We start from the raw sequence: 17,636 nt of genomic DNA on the forward strand, positions 1-17,636 counted from the left end.
TTGGTTTGGAATTTGAAAAGAAAAGGTTGAGCATATTTTAGTATTTTTTTATTTTGTTTTTTGTTTTTGTTTTTTCCAAGTAGCTCATTATTTGCAACCTACCAAAGCTCTGAAATATCTATTGAAAATGAATGTATTAAACATGAGTTCCCTGAGAAAATAAATTTTCAGAATATGGAGCTGGAGAGATGGCTCAGTGGTAAAGAACAGTTGCTGTTCTAGAGGACCTGGATTTGATTCTCAGCACCCATATGATAGCAATTGTCCATAATTTTTGGTCAAGGGGATCCAACACCTTCTTCTAGTATCCATGGGTAGTGGACAGGTGTGGTGCACTTACATATATGTAGGTAAAACACACATACACATAAAATAAAAAAAAAAATCTTTAGGGTCACTCGTCTACTGAAATTTCCTGTGTCTGCCTGTTTTCACCCTTCCCACCTCACCATGCTGCTTGCTCTCACCTGGCCTGCCCGTGCCACTCTCCACTGCAGCTTTAGCACCTCAGCCCAGAACAATGCCAAGGTAGCTGTGCTGGGGGCGTCCAGACAAATCCTGCAGCTCCTTTGACTCTTCCTGAAGAACAGCCTCTTAGTGAACCTGCTGACTCTTTACGATGTCACTCATACACCTGTGTAGCAGCAGATCTGACTCACATCGAGACAAGAGCAAATGTGAAAGGCTACCTTGGACCTGAGCCAGACTGCTTATAGGGTTGTGATGTGGCCGTGATCCCAGCCAGAGTCCCCAGGAAAGCAGACACGACATGGAAGGACCTTTTTTATACCTACGCCACTTTTGTTGCCACCCTGACAGACGTCTATGCTCAACACTGCCGGTAAGCCATGATCTGCATCATTTCCAACCCGGTTCACTCCACCATCCCAACCATAGCTGAAGTTTCCTTTGGTGTTGCAACCTTGGACATCATCAGAGTGAACACATTCATGGCAGGACTGAAGGGTTTGGATACAGCTCGAGTCATCATGCCTGTCATTGGTGTCCATGCTGGGAAGACAATCATCCCCCTGATCTCTCAGTGTATCCCCAAGGTGGACCAGCTAGCTACATTCACCAGACATATCCAGGAGGCTGACACAGGGGTTGTGAAGGCCAAGGCTGGAAAAGATTATGCTGTTCAGTTCATGGGTATGTTGGAGTCCACTTCATGTTCTCTCTGGTGGGTGGCCTGAATGGAAAGGAAGACGTGGTCGAATGTTCCATTGATCAATACAGAGATGGAGTGGACCTACTTCTCAATGCCTTTGCTATTGGGGAAAAAGGACCTGGAGAAGAACCTGGGCATAGCCAAACTCATACCCTTTGAGGAGAAGATGGTTGCTGCAACTGTTGTACCCCATCCACTGGACCCCAAAAAGACCACCAAGCACCCAACACACCAAAATGCAAAAGCAAAGTTTATGGTTTATTCGGGCTTAAGCTCGGGCTCTCAGACCTCACCAACTCAATGGTTCCATACTGAGAGCCCAGAGTAAGGGAGAGTGGAGCCTTTTATAGGTTTTAGACAAAGAGAGGAGGGGGATGCTGAAGATACATTTTGGTTGGTTCAAGGAGCCCGCGCGGGTGCCAACATAATTTTAAACTGATTGGATGTATAAGATGCAGCCCTGGAAGTTTCTTATTGGTAGGTGCTATTCTCAGGGCTGTGGAACATGCTGACTGTTATCTGTGGGGCTAGGAGTCTCCGTTTTTTACCTTATAGGGCAGTTTTCATGTCCGGGCTTCCTTAATCTATAGTTTCCTGGAAGGGGGGGGAATAGCAGGCGGGGTTCAGGGCATGCCAGGGCATGTCTAGGCCTGGCTAAAGCAGCAGCCAAGCATTTTACAGAAGCTAAAAGAGCAATTAGTGGGGGCCTGGAAAGATTGGGGGTAGCAGGTGAATGAAGAGGGTCTCAGGGTCCTACACAACCATCCCTGTGCTGAATGCCTCAATTAAGAAAGGTGAGGACTTTGTCAAGAACATGAAGTGAAGTTCAAGCCACAAGCAACAGCATCACCCTGACTTTTAGGCATTAGTGTATGGCATAAAAAGAACCGGGCCCAGCTCAGGCCGCCTGCCATAAGGAATGGGGAAAGGGCTTCGGCGTAAGTGATAGCCTAGCACAGTTGGGAGTGGCAATGAAAACCTGCTGAGAGATGATCTGCCTGGAGGCAGACTGCCTTTGGATATCATAGGATGGTGTGGGAAGCCATGATTGGCTAGCAGACCCCTTATAATCCCAAACACTTCCTTGAATAAATGAGTCTGCAGCAGCTCGCCCTCTGCTTGCTTTCTCCCAGTGTCTGTGTCATTGATTCCACATCTCTCACCCCCACATCGGCATGGACCCTGTGTTCCCCTCTGGCTGGCTCTGGGGGAGGACAGTAACAAATCAGTGTCACTTTAAAGCCATTTAAGAGGCCTTTGTACTTTTAATTTGCTTCAGTGGATGGGTATTGAATCAGTGTCCTCATCCTTCCAAACTGTGGCTGGTCTGTTGATAATGACAATAAAAGCAAACTCTTGATTTTCTTAAAAAAAAAGTCAGAATTCTCTACAATGTTCCCTTATATATTTCAGAAACACAGAGTACATATAAAGCTCTTATTATCTGGGCAAAATCTATTGTCTCTGAGGAGAATCAGGGAGTGTAATTATTTGCAGTGGTTCATACAGGAAAGATGACTGTGGTGAAAAGCAGAAGGGCTACAGAAAGAAAAGAAACCAAAGAGTAGAGGTCCTCTCTCTTGGAATCAAGAGATCCTGTGATATGGATTGGTGCCTCCAGGAAGCAATGATAACTAATCTAGATGAGAGTTCCTTTATGGTCTGAAATTAAAAGATAGAAACAGGGGGACAACTCCCAAAGTCCTTCTGTGAAGCCAGTTGTATTAGTTGCTTTTCTGTTGCTATTATAAAACACCACGACCAAGGCAACTTAGAGAAGGAACCAGGGAACAGTTCATAATGACAACAGAGGCATAGTAGCAGAAGGTGGCCATGAAGAACAAAGCTGAACAACCATCACGCAGTCACAGGAAATAGAGAGCTGCTAGAAATCTGGCAAACCTTAAGAACTCTCCAAGAACACCCCCAGTGATGTGCTTTCTCCAGGAAGCCCACACCTCCTAAAACTACCAAAACATGGCCACCAACTAGGCACACTATGTTCAAATCCTTGCAACCACTCCCTGGCCCCATAGGCTATGACCACATAAAATGCAAATTGCACTTAGTTCACCTTCAAAAGTAACCATATTCTTTACCAGTCTTAATAATTTTCAAGCCCAGAGTCCAAAGATTCTTCTAAGACTCAAGGCAGTCTCTTAACTGTAAGCCTCTGTAAAATCAAGAGACAAATTATGTTCTTCCAATATACAATGAAACTGAATAAATAACCACATTACAAAATGAATAAATGGGAGCATAGTGAGGAAATACCAGACCAAAAAAAGAGACTGAAACACAACAGGGAAAACAAATTCAGTAGCTCCATGTCTGAATTCTAGAACATTGTGGCCAAACAGTTTAGATGGGTCAGTGCCTCCATCTTTGCTTCATGAAACATACAACTCTCTCTTGGGCTGGTACTACTCCCTGTGTGCCACACTCCTTGAGAGATGTTTCTTGGCTCTAGCACCTTGGGGTCTCCAACTGCCAATCAGGCTTCACCTCCACAGCTTCATGTAATGGCCTGTCAGGGTCTTCTTTATACAGGGATGCCCCTGTTGCATGCTACATGACCTCAACTGCTCTGAAACTGTGGAGGAAGAACTGATAACACTTTCATTTTTGTATCTTTCATACTTCTAAGCCAGCACTACATGAACAACACTGCTAAGTTTGCCTGCTACTTTATGATCACCCTGGCACAATTCATCCACATCACCAGCAGCTTTTGTGAGTTGCATTTTTTCTAGGAGAAAACTCATTAAGCCTTTTCTTTTCACAAGTTTAAGTCTTAGTTGAGTTGGGTCTTGACATGAAGGTACTCTTTCCATTATTACAGTGCAAATCTGGAGGCTTCTCCTTAAGGGTTTTGATATCTTTATCAAAGAAAGCTTTTCCCTCATCATATGCCTTGTCTCCAACATTATTTCACTTCTTAGTATGCCCTTTATCAATCCAAACTGTGCATTTTGAATTTCCTTCTGCTTTCCTTCCACTTACCCTATTTGATTGGATATCTTTTTAACATTCTCCATTAATAATCATGGCACCAATTCTATTTTAGGCTGTCTTGATATTTCCCCCACCAAAGAAATTAGTCCATTAGTTTTCCCTTAGCCTCGGACAAGCTCTTGGGTTTTATGGGTAGACGCAGACAGTTTCCTTGCCAAAATATCCCAGTCTATTGCTTGTTCTACTAAATTTTCCCCTCCCCCTTTTTGAGAGACCCCCTTGCCTGGGCCATCTGAGGCCCCAGAGCTAACAAACCAGTAGAATATCTTTTATTTGGGTTTTAGCATGGTTTATATGTCATTTGGGAACATTGACTTACAAAGCATAAGCTCCCCTAGACCATCTTCTACATTTTGACTAAGCTTTGAGATCCTTGCCATACCCTGCCCAAAGTTTGCCACCTTTTGTGTACCATCTTGCCCCTTGAGGTATGTGCAGGGTCCATGGGGTCCTCATGATCTCCACGGGACTCCGGGACCAAGGCAGCCTGGCTCACTACTCACCTGCTATTCACTGGTTCCAAAGTGGCATCAACTCCTCCTTATTCCCAGTGTGCTCTACTTCTCTCTGGGTCTCTAGACCCATCCCTTTTCCTCAGAGGATGAAATTAACCAACACTGCTTAAGTCCTTATCTTCCTCTGGAACTACTTTGCTCTCAGCTCTACTTTCTTCCAGGCTCCTTCTAGTACAGCCTGTGAAAATCTGCTTATAGCATTCAACTGCTTTTGTAGTCCAAACTTACAGTCTTCCACATTCCTCAATAAACACACTTGGTCACTTCTTCACAGCAATACTCCACTAATATCAACCTCTATTGATTAGTTCTTTTTCTTTTTCTGTGACCAAACACCATGACCAAGTTAGCTTATAGAAGAAGAGTTTATTAGGTTTATTGTTCCAAGAGGCAGTCGATAATGGCAGGGGAGGCATGGCAGGAGAAGGTGGCCCAAAGTAGAAAGCAGAGCAATCAATCACATCTTCAAGAAGGCACAGGAAGCAGAGAGTAACTGGAAATCTGCAAGCCTTAAACATTCTCAAAATTCTCAAAGACAACTCCCAGTGACTTACTTCCTCCAGTAAGGCCACACCTCTTAAAATTTCCCCAAACAGTGGCACCAACTGGAGAGAAAATGTCCAAATACTTGGAGCCTATGGTAGACATTCTCATTCAAACCACCATACCTATATTACTGTACTACAAAAACCAGGAGAAAACAACAAAAAAGAAAACTGTAGGACCATATCCCTAATGAGCATAGATGTAAAATTTCTCCAACAAATATTCTCAAATTACATACAAACACACATTAAAAAGAACATCCACCATGATCAAGCTGGCTTTATTCCAGAGATGCAGGGATGGTTCAATGTATGTAAATCAATAAATTCAATCATACAAATGTACTGAAAGGCAAAAATCACATGATCATCTCCATAGATGCTGTAATAACGGAGCTCCTCCATTTTGTGTGAGACATCTTGGTGAGCTGTTCCAGACCCTACTGTGGCCTGGGACCAGAAGTTCCATGAAGAGCTAACAAACACACCTATATAATCCTGGGAGGCTCCAGTTGTACACAAATGAAATTAGACTCACATTATCACCCTGCACAAAAGTCAACTCCACATCATAGATCAAAGACCTCAATGTGAATCCTGGAACACTAAAGTTGTGAGAAGAAAATATAGGCAGACCATACAAGTTATAGGTTCAGGAAAGAACTTTCTAAATCAGACTTCAATTGCTCAAGAATTAATTTTAACAATTGACAAATAGGACCTCATTAAATTAAAAGATTTTTGTACTTCAAAGGAAACAATCATAGAGTAGAGTGGAAGCCCACAAAATTGGATAAAATCTTCATCAGCTATACATCTGACAGAGGATTAATAACCAGATATAGGGAGAATTCAAAAAACAGAGATTCCAAAAATAAATGACACAATTAAAAATGAGCTTTGGTTCTAAATAGAGAGTTCTGGAAAGAAGAATTATAATGACAAAGAAACAACTTAAAAGATGTTCAACACCCTTAGTAATTAGGGGAATGCAAAAACTACTTTAAGATTCTATCTAACCCAGTCAGAATGGCTAAGATCTAGAGATCAAAGGACACCAAATGCTAAAGAAGATCCAGGGAAATGGGAACTGTCTTTCACTGCTGTCAGAATTGCAAACTGCTGTAACCTCTATGAAAATTAGGGTGGAGAACTCTTAAAAACAGCAACAAAATAATCCACTATATGATTTGGCTATATCATTCCTTGGCATATACCCAAAGAACCCATCCTACTGTAGAAATATTTCTTTAGTCATGTTTGTTGCTGCTTTTTTTCAAAATAGCTAAGAAATGGAAATAACCTAAATGTCTCTCAACTGATGAATGGATAATGAAAATGTGATACATTGCACAATGGATTTCTACTCAGGAATAAAGAAAAATGAAATCATGAAATTTGTAGGTAAATGAGTGGAACTAGAAGTTTTATATTCAGTGAAGTAACACAAACTCAGAAAACAAAGGATGCATGTTCTTGCTTATTTCTGATCTTAGTTCCAAATCCTTAGATGAGAGTATATATCCTAATTTAACCTCAAGAGCCAGAAAAAACAGAGAGAAATCATGGAAAAGTGAAGAGATGCTGGAAAAAGGGAGTAGGGGATGTGTGTTATCAGTGGGAAAAATAGCACTTTAATGGGGAGGGAGGAGGGAGGGCTACACAGGGGAGGTAGAAGAGAGACAAATAATTCTTAGGGAGTATAAAAGAAAAACAGAGAGTATTAGTTCAAAAGCATACTGAAAAATCCATATTCAAAATATATACTACTACATTTGTATAACTGAAGGCTATATAGCAACAACAAATAAACAAACAAAAACAATAAAACACACCAGGCAGGAGAAATCCTCCTGAGTTGTGGTTCGGTGTAGTCCAAGAGACTCCCAAAATAATACAGGTCATTGCCATAGCCCTTGATTGCCTCCCATAACTTGAAGCTAAGACCCTATTGCTGAAGACAGGACATACACTGGATACAGGACTTGAAGCAATCAAGCTGGAACTGACCTGGGAACCTCCTCCCCGAAGCTAGCTCTCAGATCAGGGGATGCTGTGCAATTTCCATGGGAGAAAATAAACCAAGGGTTCTACCCAGCTGTAAAGCCTAACAAACACAATAACTGTTCCAGCAAACTATCTCTATTGATGCAGTAGTGGCATTTTTACTTGGGGGATAATTAGGGGTATTCTTATGGACTTAAGGCTCTCTGTACAAAATAGAAGACATGTGTGGCATTGTAAACATAGCCAAATACAAATGGCTGGAAACCTAGATCCTCAAGAAAAGCCAACTTTTGCCACATCCCTAGACCAATGCATTTTCTTCCTGTACTCTTATATCCTTATATTTATAGACAATTGGATCCCTTACCAGTCTTCAAAAAAGCTTCTTCTTGCAACAGATGGTCATATTAAAGAGTTCTACATCTGGTCTTAGCCAGAGAGTAAGTTCCTGTTAGCTGTCCAGCCCTAAGTGGTACATCTATAATGCAGCCTCTATACCTAAGGCTCAGGGAACATAGCAGAACAAGAGGTGGAAAGAATATTAATTCATCTCTCACCTCTCATCTGTTAAGCTTCTTCATGCAACAGATATTAATACAGAATGTTCCAACTATCCAAAGTACAGAGTAAGAAATTTCACATTTTGATCCCTGGACAATATATGTATATCAAACCAAGGCTTATTTACACCCAGGGGTCAGGTACCATTTGTGGAAGAGTCAGTAGAAAGAATGTAAAAGCCAGAAGTGTTGGGAGACCAGAGGGAAACAGAGTTTTTCAGATAGCTGGGAAGCTACTCATATGAACTTTAGAGTAATGGTGACAGCATCCACAAGATTCACACAACTTCAAACTAGATAAAAATCTAGCACACAAGCATGGAAATGGTAAGCAACCCCAACCTTTGTTGGTAACTGATCACTGCTGGTTGACAGAGAGTTGGTCTTCTTTAAGGAAGTGACACTAGAAAGGTTGACTAAAATCCAGTGAATGGACTCACACCAAGAGACATTCAGGGGACAGAAACTTGGACTTGGCTTGATAGGCCTTAACGTACATGACTCTACATGGCAGAATTCAATGAAAATTGTTCAGGGCTTGACTTACAGGTATCAAGACCTTAGCATTAGAGTTTTGGATGCTGATATGCATCAGTATATTTTATCTCATAAACAGCTCAAATGGGAGTTTTGCTGTGATGATTTTAACACAATCTAGGGACTTCAGTAGACCACTAACCAGATGTTCAAGTCATGGGTATTTGCCCATTACAATCTTAGACTTGGTGTCTAAGAACCCACATGGACATAGTGGTAGAGGGGCAACCAAAGAGGGTATTGTCATGGCAGAACTTTCTCTTTCAAAGGAAACATGAAGACTCAGATGGTAAATTTAATATCACCATACTTCAAGGTTAGGGAGCTTAATTCTTTCATACCAGTTCCACTTCAATGACTCAGTGAACCTAGTGTCTTCTGGTTGTGCTAGCTGGGACTCATACCCTGTAGTTCCCTGTTAGACATGACTCAGCAGTTTTTCTGAAATGGAATTAAATTTATTTGAATGAGATTTGGATGAATTTTTAAAAATTATGTAGATAATGAACTAAGGTCAACATTTTCAGCCACCCTAACAGTGCTGTCTTGTGTTTATATGATCAGTTAATTACGAAACAAAGAGTTGCTGGGCAGCACACCAAGTATAGCCTGCTGTGCTCTTAAGGACAAAGAGGATTTTATTTTTCTTGTGTTTTGTTTTCTGGTTTGTATCATGATAGCTAACTAAGTTCATATTTTAAAATCGTGATTATGATTCATGAATGGCCAACTACAGAATGAACTGCCCCTTACCGTCATATAGGTTTGTGAATGTTCACTGTGGGCTAAGAAAGTTTTTGTGACTTTTGAATGGGACATCAGAAGATTGAATTTGCCAAACTTTCCTTAAGTAGTTTGTCTGTTTAGGCATGGTAGCATTTGCCTTTAATCTCAGTACCAAGGAGATAGAGACAGGAGGACATCTGTGAGATTAAGGCCAGGCTGGTCTACACAGCAAATTCCAGGCCAGCTAAGACCACAGGGAGACCCTATCTCAGAAAAAATTTATGAAACTCCAGGATCCTACCCTTCCCATATTCATATGTTGATTAAATTATTCTGAGTAGTAATGGAGCCCATGTCTCTCTACAGAAGTGCCTGTGTTTTCATAATTCAGGAAAGATGAAATATAGTTTCTTAAATGTATTTTGGATATTAGTTTACTTGTATACAATGTTGATTTTGAAATATTTAAATAATGATATATTAAATGTTAAGCTGATTCGTTAATTTTTAAGTTGCTGCTCAAAAAAAAATAAAAGAAAATACATGAGACTTGGTGATTTCTAAATAGGAGTTTACGTGGCTGAATATTTTGAAGGCTGAGAAATCCAGGAGCATAGTAGCGACACTGGCTTCTTCCTGACCTTTGGTGAGGGAGAGCTACAGTGCAGCCTGGTGGATAATTACATGGGGAGTCATAACAAGCATGCAAGTTCTGGTCTCTTTAACCTCCTCTTCCTCCTCCTTCTCCTCCTCACACTCACACTCTTGCTTCTATTCATCTTCCTCCTTCCTTCCTCTTCTTCTCTTTCTTCCAGAAGGGAGGTTTGAAACAAGTTAATCACTACATAGCTCAAACTTGTAATCTTCCAGATTCAGCCTCCTGAAAACAGAATTAAAGTACAGTGAGACACCCAACTTTCCTATCATCTTCTTATAAAGTCACTAATGACACCACAGGGAACCTATCTTCACAAGCTCGTTTGATCCCAGTGCCATCCAAAGGTACCATCTCCTTAAGGTCTAAACCTTCGATGGCAGAAATTTACCCAAACCCAAGAGTTCCATGGGATGAGTTATGCTGGACTGTGTGCAACTGAGGTGGGATCTGGATTTATAATGCCAAATAAATGTGAGGCTGGGGCAGGATAAGTCAGGACTCTGGACATGAAGACTCTAACTGAATCTCAAGGAAGGGAGAGTCCCCTTCATTTAATCTGAGTTATATATACCAGCTCCACAGGCAAAATATGTATATCCAGGGCCCCTGAAGAGGCATTCTGGTTTGGGCTGGCTGTATGTAAGCCAGAGTCAGGTGCAGTGTCCAAGGACATGTCCCCAGTGACCAGCTTTCTCCAAATAGAGACTACCTCCCATCATGTTATGATTCTTTCAATGGGTTCAGCTGAGACCTCCCTTTAAGTAGTAAGGATAGAAAATCTACTAAATGGAATTTAGTTTGAAATAAAAGTTAAATCAGTTAAAAACATTTAAAGCTAAGGAAACTATACTTTGTCAACAGCACACGTGTCTAGCTTGGGGGTTTCCACTTTACATAATTTTTTGGCATGTCAATGATGAAGACTTATCCCTGAATCGGATTCCTACATCAAACCTCTGCCTCTCAAGGCTCGGGGATCACTGTGGAAGTGGGAGAAGAAAGATTTTAATAGCCAGATGTGGTGAATGATATCTAGAAATAGTTTCCAGGGAGCTGGGTGGTTACTCATATAAACTTACAGCATTGATGACAGCAAGCAAAAGACCCACTAAATGCAAACCAGACAAAAATCACAGTAGAGAAGTGGAAAGTTAGTAAGAATGTCAAACCCTAGCTGAGGAAATTTTGGCAGCCAATAGCTGCTAGAACAGAGTTGGATTTGTTTTAAGGCTGTGACACTTGGTAGATTAACCAAGCTCCAGTGGATGTGACACACACATTTGGAGACATGAATTAGATGCAGTACACCTTAATATACATACATGTGTGTGCATCTATATATATTCATATACATATATGTAATAGAGTACATGAAATTGGACAGAAGGTAGTAGGGGTTGCAGAGAGGGGAGTGGTTCTAACTATGATCAAAATATATTGTATGAAATTTGAAAAAATTCAATAAAAGAGAAAAAAGTAAACAAGATCCTCAGAAGTGTTTTAGTCTTGTTTCCAGCTGCTACAATGACACAATGCTCTGATAAAAAGCAACTTGGGGGAGAACAGTTTTATTTGGGCTCACAATTCATTTTACAGAACATTGATGTAAGAAGGCAGCCCATCATACCATCACATCATTTCCATAGTCAAGAACAGAGAGAGCTTGAATGCATGCATGTTTCCTTTGCTGGGTACCCTCTCTACTATTTTACAGTCGTGAATTCATTGCCTATGGAATGATGTTAATCATGAAGGAATAGACCTTCCCACATCAATGAATATAATCAACATTATCCCCTATAGACATGCCGACAAGCCAATCTGATCTAGGCAGTCCTGAAACGAGAGTCTCTTCCAGTTGATTCAAGATTGTGTCAAGTAGAAAATTAAAACTAATCATTAAAACTTCTAGCCACATCAACATGACACATAAACACATTGTTTTAAGCCATAACTTCCTGTTCTCACCAAGGTCTCATGGTTATCACACAATGAACACAATCTGTGCAATTACTTTGATTCAGACATGTTAACCTCACCCTTCTAGAGAAAATACTGTCACCTAGAGAAAATATACATATGGAGCAAGTTATATTTCCAAGAATTGATAGCAAGAAAAAAAAGAGAAAGATGAAGTTTTTAGAAAATGAAAATGAAAATCCAGATGGCAAATTCAGTTCCTTCAGCACGTTTATGGGTATTCATCTAGTCTTAATTTTTCTAAATTCCAGTGATATATACCCTTCATTTAAATTTGTTAAACAGAGAGAGGGGGAATGCCTTTGTGTTGTGTTTTATATTCCTAATCATTGTAGGTTGAACAGTTGGAAAATCTTGGTAATGGTGACTCTACCAAGAAAGTCATAAAATTATGTCTTATTCCGGAAAGTTAGTATAGCTTCTGTATATACACTTTTCTCCATAAAATACCTGTTTCTCCTCATCTGAAGGATAGGTACTATGACAGAATTGCTGGTTGCTAGTCCATTTATCAGTCTGAAAATACTCCCCAGGTATTTCGGTGTCTGTAGATTCTGATGGGACAGAAAGTGCTGCTAGGTATTTCTGATTCCCTGTACATGAGGAGTCGATTCTACCTCAGCCTACAAGATTGCTTCTTTGTGTTCCTGCAGATTTTTGTGGCATGTTTAAAAAACTATGTTTGTATTCATCCTAGTTTGCATTTGTTCAGTTTCTTGGGTATGCAGATTACTGATTTTCATCAATTTTCTGAAGATTTGAGGCATTCACTGTGTCCTGAAATTACCTCATCTTTTTTTCTTTCTTCTGTTCTTTTGAGAATTCTTTTGAATATACATTAATGAACCTGACATTTATCTACACGTCTCTGAGTGCCCAATCATGAATACATTTATGTTTCTTCCTGTTTTTCAGACTTGATCATCTCAATTACACGGTCCCCAAGATTTATTAGCCTTTTTCACTAGCTCTGCTTCAACACCCTCAGTGAATTTTTTTCAATTACAACTTTTTCAAATACAATTTTTTTATAAATTGTCATATATGTATACATCTAGACTCTGTTGTTATTATACTACTATTTTAGAGAATAATACAAACAGTAAAGGAATCTGCAGACCTTTGACAAGATATTTTTAGAATGTGAGCTGCAGCTTGACTTCCCATTGCTGAGTGACTGGAACATGTAATAATAGGAATATGGGAAGTAAAATTCACATACACGCATACCACAAGCTCCCCTCCCATTGAATTGACCAGTAGTACTAATGGAACAAAACATAAAAAAGTCTATGCCCCAAAATAAGGACTTAAAGAACAACAGCAAATAAAATTAAAAAAAAAAAACCTTAATTTCAGAAAACTCCTTTATCTTTGAATAAAAAATAAATAAATAAAACTTCAACAGTTCCTTGATGTATTAGTTACAAAACACTGGTCCTTCCCTGGGGATCAGACTCCTCAGATATTCAAATGCCCCTTTGAAGTGGTTAATCTGGCAAATGATCTAAATGATCTTACACCTAAATGTTTTGGTCACTAGACAGGATTCCTTCATGCTGTCTAACATTCCTCAAATGGAATAAACTTATTTGAATTATTTTTGGTTTATCCTTGGGATAACGATATGATATCCATATTTTGGAGATAGAGGCAAACTCCTTTTAGTTTTGTCTGATGTAAAGACATATAGGGCTTAAAATAGGCCAATGCAATCCAGGTCAAAATGGACCATCCCACTTAGAAGGTTTGGAAACTGACTGCTCATTTCATTTAAAATGAATAAAAAATATTTGTTCACCATGGCTTAAACATAAAATCTCTTATAAGGTCGCAGATTGCTATGAACCGCAGTGAAAGGATCTTGGTTGTCTCCTGTTCCACCATGAAACAAAGGCCTGCTATGTTCCAAATACTGAGCTTATTTTGTTGACTGGCCTACTAAGTAGTGGCTGATCTGCTCAGAGACTCACAGTTTGTAAGAGAAACGTAGTCTAGGATCTCTGATAAGTTGTTATTAAACTCCTGCTCCAACTATATGTAATGATGAGATGTCTACTATCTTCCAAGGTGTTCTCAGTACACATGCTTTTTAATCTTAGTTTGCTTTTGTCTGCATAGTTCCTGTGTTCTTCTTGTCTACTCATGTCAGCAGAGTTGCTGGTCATTGAGGGGAAGATGATGGTGTGTGATTGATTCACAGTATTCATCCTCTGACTTGTGATTAATTCATGATTGGGACTTTGAGTATCATCATAGCTCATAAATGGAAGATGGGAGAGAGATGGGTTTGATTTCCTTTTTCTCTGATTTTAATCACATTATTGATGCTGGTTAGGAGTTTCCCATTTTTACTTTGTGTTCTAAGTAAACATACATTGTGGATGTTTATATTTCTTATAATTATTCTAGAATAATTTGTCCACTTCAAATGTCTAAAAGAAGTTTGGGCATGGTGGTACACACCTTTAATCCAGTACTCAGGCGGCAAAAGCATGTGGGTCTCTGAGTTCAAGGCTCACATGGGCTACAGAGTGAATTCAAGACCAGAGAGGGCTACATAGTGAGATCTTGTCTTTTAAAAAGAATGTCTATGGGTAGAAATATTGTAAGAGTCACTGGAAGAAGTATATCAACATAAAGAAAAAGAGACTTTCAGGCCTCTGAGACCTTGCACAGAATGCAGAAGACCAATGCAAATCCAACCGACAAAAAACCAACATAGAACTGGGGAAATGGCCAGCAGGCCTAACTTTAGCTAAGCAACTATTGGCAACTGATTACTGCTGGGTGTGGGAGAGTTGATATTCTTTAAGGAAGAAACTCTAGGTGGGATGGCTAGACCTCAGTGGATGAACATGTACTGAGGGACATCTGTGTACATAAACTTGACTTGATAGGCCTTAACATACATGACAGAATGCATGAAATCTGGTGGGGGAGTATGGGGGTGCATATAGGGGAGGAGGTGTAAAAATGATTAAGATGTTTTGTATAATTTAAAAAGTCTAAAAGCATTGTGACTTGGCAGTAATTTCAGTAGGTGGGTCACTGACATATTTGGCAACACTGTTGTATCCTATTTTAGAGCATGAGTTCATATTTCACATTTTTGTTAGTGTGAATTTTTCAGTATACAGCTCTAAATGTCTAGAATATACCTTTTCCTAATAATGAATCTACTTATTTTCAGATGGTATTGCTGGCAAAAAGAAGTAGTATTAATTTTAATTTGTTTTTTATTGATAAATCTTACTAAATTCCTCTAATATGTCTAAATAGTTTTGATTCTTTTCTGATTTCAAGGAATAACATTATCTACAAATATTGCTGTCTTTATGCCAGGCTCTTCTTCTTTGTCCTTTACTCAGGATGCATTTTCTTCTGTCATAAGTAGTACATCAACCTCTTCCTTATATTGTGCTATTTGATTTCACTAACTTCTCTCATGCCCATCACATTAAGTACTCATGTATTATATTCTAGCTCTCTCCTTTCATCGTATGAGTCTGTATAAGATGATATGGAAATGTTAAAGTAACTTCCTTTAATACTCAGGAGAATATCAGCTGAACATTAAGAAGATAATGAGACTATCTTTCATCACCTCGAAGAATCTTGCAAAAGCAGAGAGGAAGTAATGGTTATTCAAAAGCACTGCTGACTTTTGACTCCCACCCAGTAAGTCAGAACCACACATACAATTTATCATTATATTACTTGGTTCTACATTTTTCTATAACCTCTTTAAATGTGTGTGCTTCTTTTATTTATCTATCAATGATGGAATATGTTTTTAAAATATGTAGGATCACCATAAATCCTCCTCTTCATAAACTTCATAACTATACAAAGCTATAAGTAAGGATAATTAATGTTCATTTTTCTGAAATGATTTCAGTATTTTTAACTAAGTTATTTTACATTATTTTAAAGGTGATTTAATGCAAACACTAAAAGTGTATTCATTTTCTTTTCCAATAAAATAAAGATGACTTAATGATATACGCACCATCAGACAAATACAGTTAAAGTTTCATAATTAATTAGAACAAAATGTAGCAGTAAAACTATTTAGATTTGGTCAAGTCAACATTATATAGCTATAACTTAAGAAATAACCAAATGATCCTGTTTGATAACTATCTGATTATTCTTTCATTTAATATTTCTAATGATTGTTTATGCTGGTACAAAAAAGAATGGGCTTTATAAACTAAGTTGCATAGAACAGTCTCAATCTATTTATTTGTATGGATCTTGCCTTTGTAATAGATCAGACTTACAAAGTAGAATTTAGAAGTTTGATAGTATGGAATATCATTCTCTTTTAAGTCAGTTCAGCATATCTTAGATGGGGTAATAAACAGTGGTACATTCATATTATTTTATTTTTGAGAATTTCATGCATGAGTTTGCATTTGGTTTGCATTGTTTCCATCCATCATGGTCTCCCTCCATGACCCTTCTACTATCTCTCAATTTCTTGTCCTCTTTTTAATTATTGTTATTACATATACATACTGCACTGAATCCATTTATTGCTGTGCATATGTACCTGTGTTTAGAGTTGCCCACTTAGAATTAGATAAACTCTCTGTGAGCTAGTCCCTGGGGAAAACTAATTCTTACTCCCTCAGTATCCACTGATTGCCTGTATCTCTTCATCTTGAGGTGGGGCCCTTTGAAATTTCCCTTGTCAACCTTGGCATGTCAACTGGTTTTGTCAATATGAGGATCTTGTTAGATGACCATACTATGGAAAATTCATTGGTATAGACTCCCTATTGTGTCTACAATGCACTAACAGTAAGTATCTTGTCCCTCTGGTTCTTAAATTTCTTTCTGCCAAGCAGAGTTTTCGAGTAGCCCCAGGTGACCTGGAGCTCCCTATGTAGGTCATGTTGGTCTGGATCTCGCAGAAATCCAACTGCCCCTGCCTCCTGAATACCAGATTAAAGATATGCACCACCATGCCAACACTAAGTAACCTTATTTTAATTATTGCTTTTGCAAAGAATTTTAAGCTTTTCTGAGCAAATATTTTTCAAATAAATTTCAACATGAATCCTTTTTTGGCACAGTACCTAATATGAATAACATTTTGCAGAACAATTGATAATGGGACACATTTGGGGAAACTGTTTTCAAAAGGTTTGGTTTTACTTTCTGTTTTTGTTTCCCTAAAAATCTGTATTTAATAACAATAACTATAAATGTAGAACCCAACCAAGAATCAATGCTGTATTTTCTTTTCTTTAACTGAAAACAAACTTTATCTTCAGGTGGTGTGATATCAATACTTCACAGTGTTGAATGGGCAGTTATATAACTGAGGGTATGAAAGCCATACCCCATGAATGAATTTGCCTATATCCCATTATTTGCTCTATGAATCAATGCTTTAGCTTAGCAACAGTAGCACAGAGTCACAGTAAAGACCCCAGAACCCACATAGCAAAAACATTTACCCTTAATATTAAGTCCCAATACATTTTGGATCTGGAAAGTCTCCTAATGTCTTGTGTGTTATAGGCTTGTTTCCAGGGTGACTTTATTGACAAGGGGTAGGGATTTTTCAGAGATGGGCTTAAGAGGACTTCTCTATGTACTGCAGACATATCTTTGGAGGCAATACTGGGAATCATGCCCCTCTTAGGTCTTATATATGTCATGACCCTATGAGGTAAATAGATGTACTGCACTGCATGCTGACAAACATGTTTCTTCACCACAAGCCTAAACGTAACATGGTCAAAAAATTGTGCTCTGAAAACTCAGAGAATGTGAACCAGAATCAAGTTTGCTTTTTTATGTTACTCATTTCAGACATCATTCTTTTCTTTTTAATTTATTTTGATCTTATTTAGACCTTCACTCCTGTCTGCACTCTCTGTTACTACCACTTGCCCCATTTCATTC

General features: G+C 38.9%; 1 pseudogene; it reads left to right on the forward strand.

The window, feature by feature from the left end:
• Positions 1–450: 450 nt before the first annotated feature.
• Positions 451–12,127, forward strand: LOC103726692 (annotated as a pseudogene).
• Positions 12,128–17,636: the final 5,509 nt, after the last annotated feature.

This window comes from Nannospalax galili, unplaced genomic scaffold (assembly GCF_000622305.1).
Source record: "Nannospalax galili isolate Female #2095 unplaced genomic scaffold, S.galili_v1.0 scaffold227, whole genome shotgun sequence".
In the NCBI taxonomy this organism is placed as follows: Eukaryota; Metazoa; Chordata; class Mammalia; order Rodentia; family Spalacidae; genus Nannospalax; species Nannospalax galili.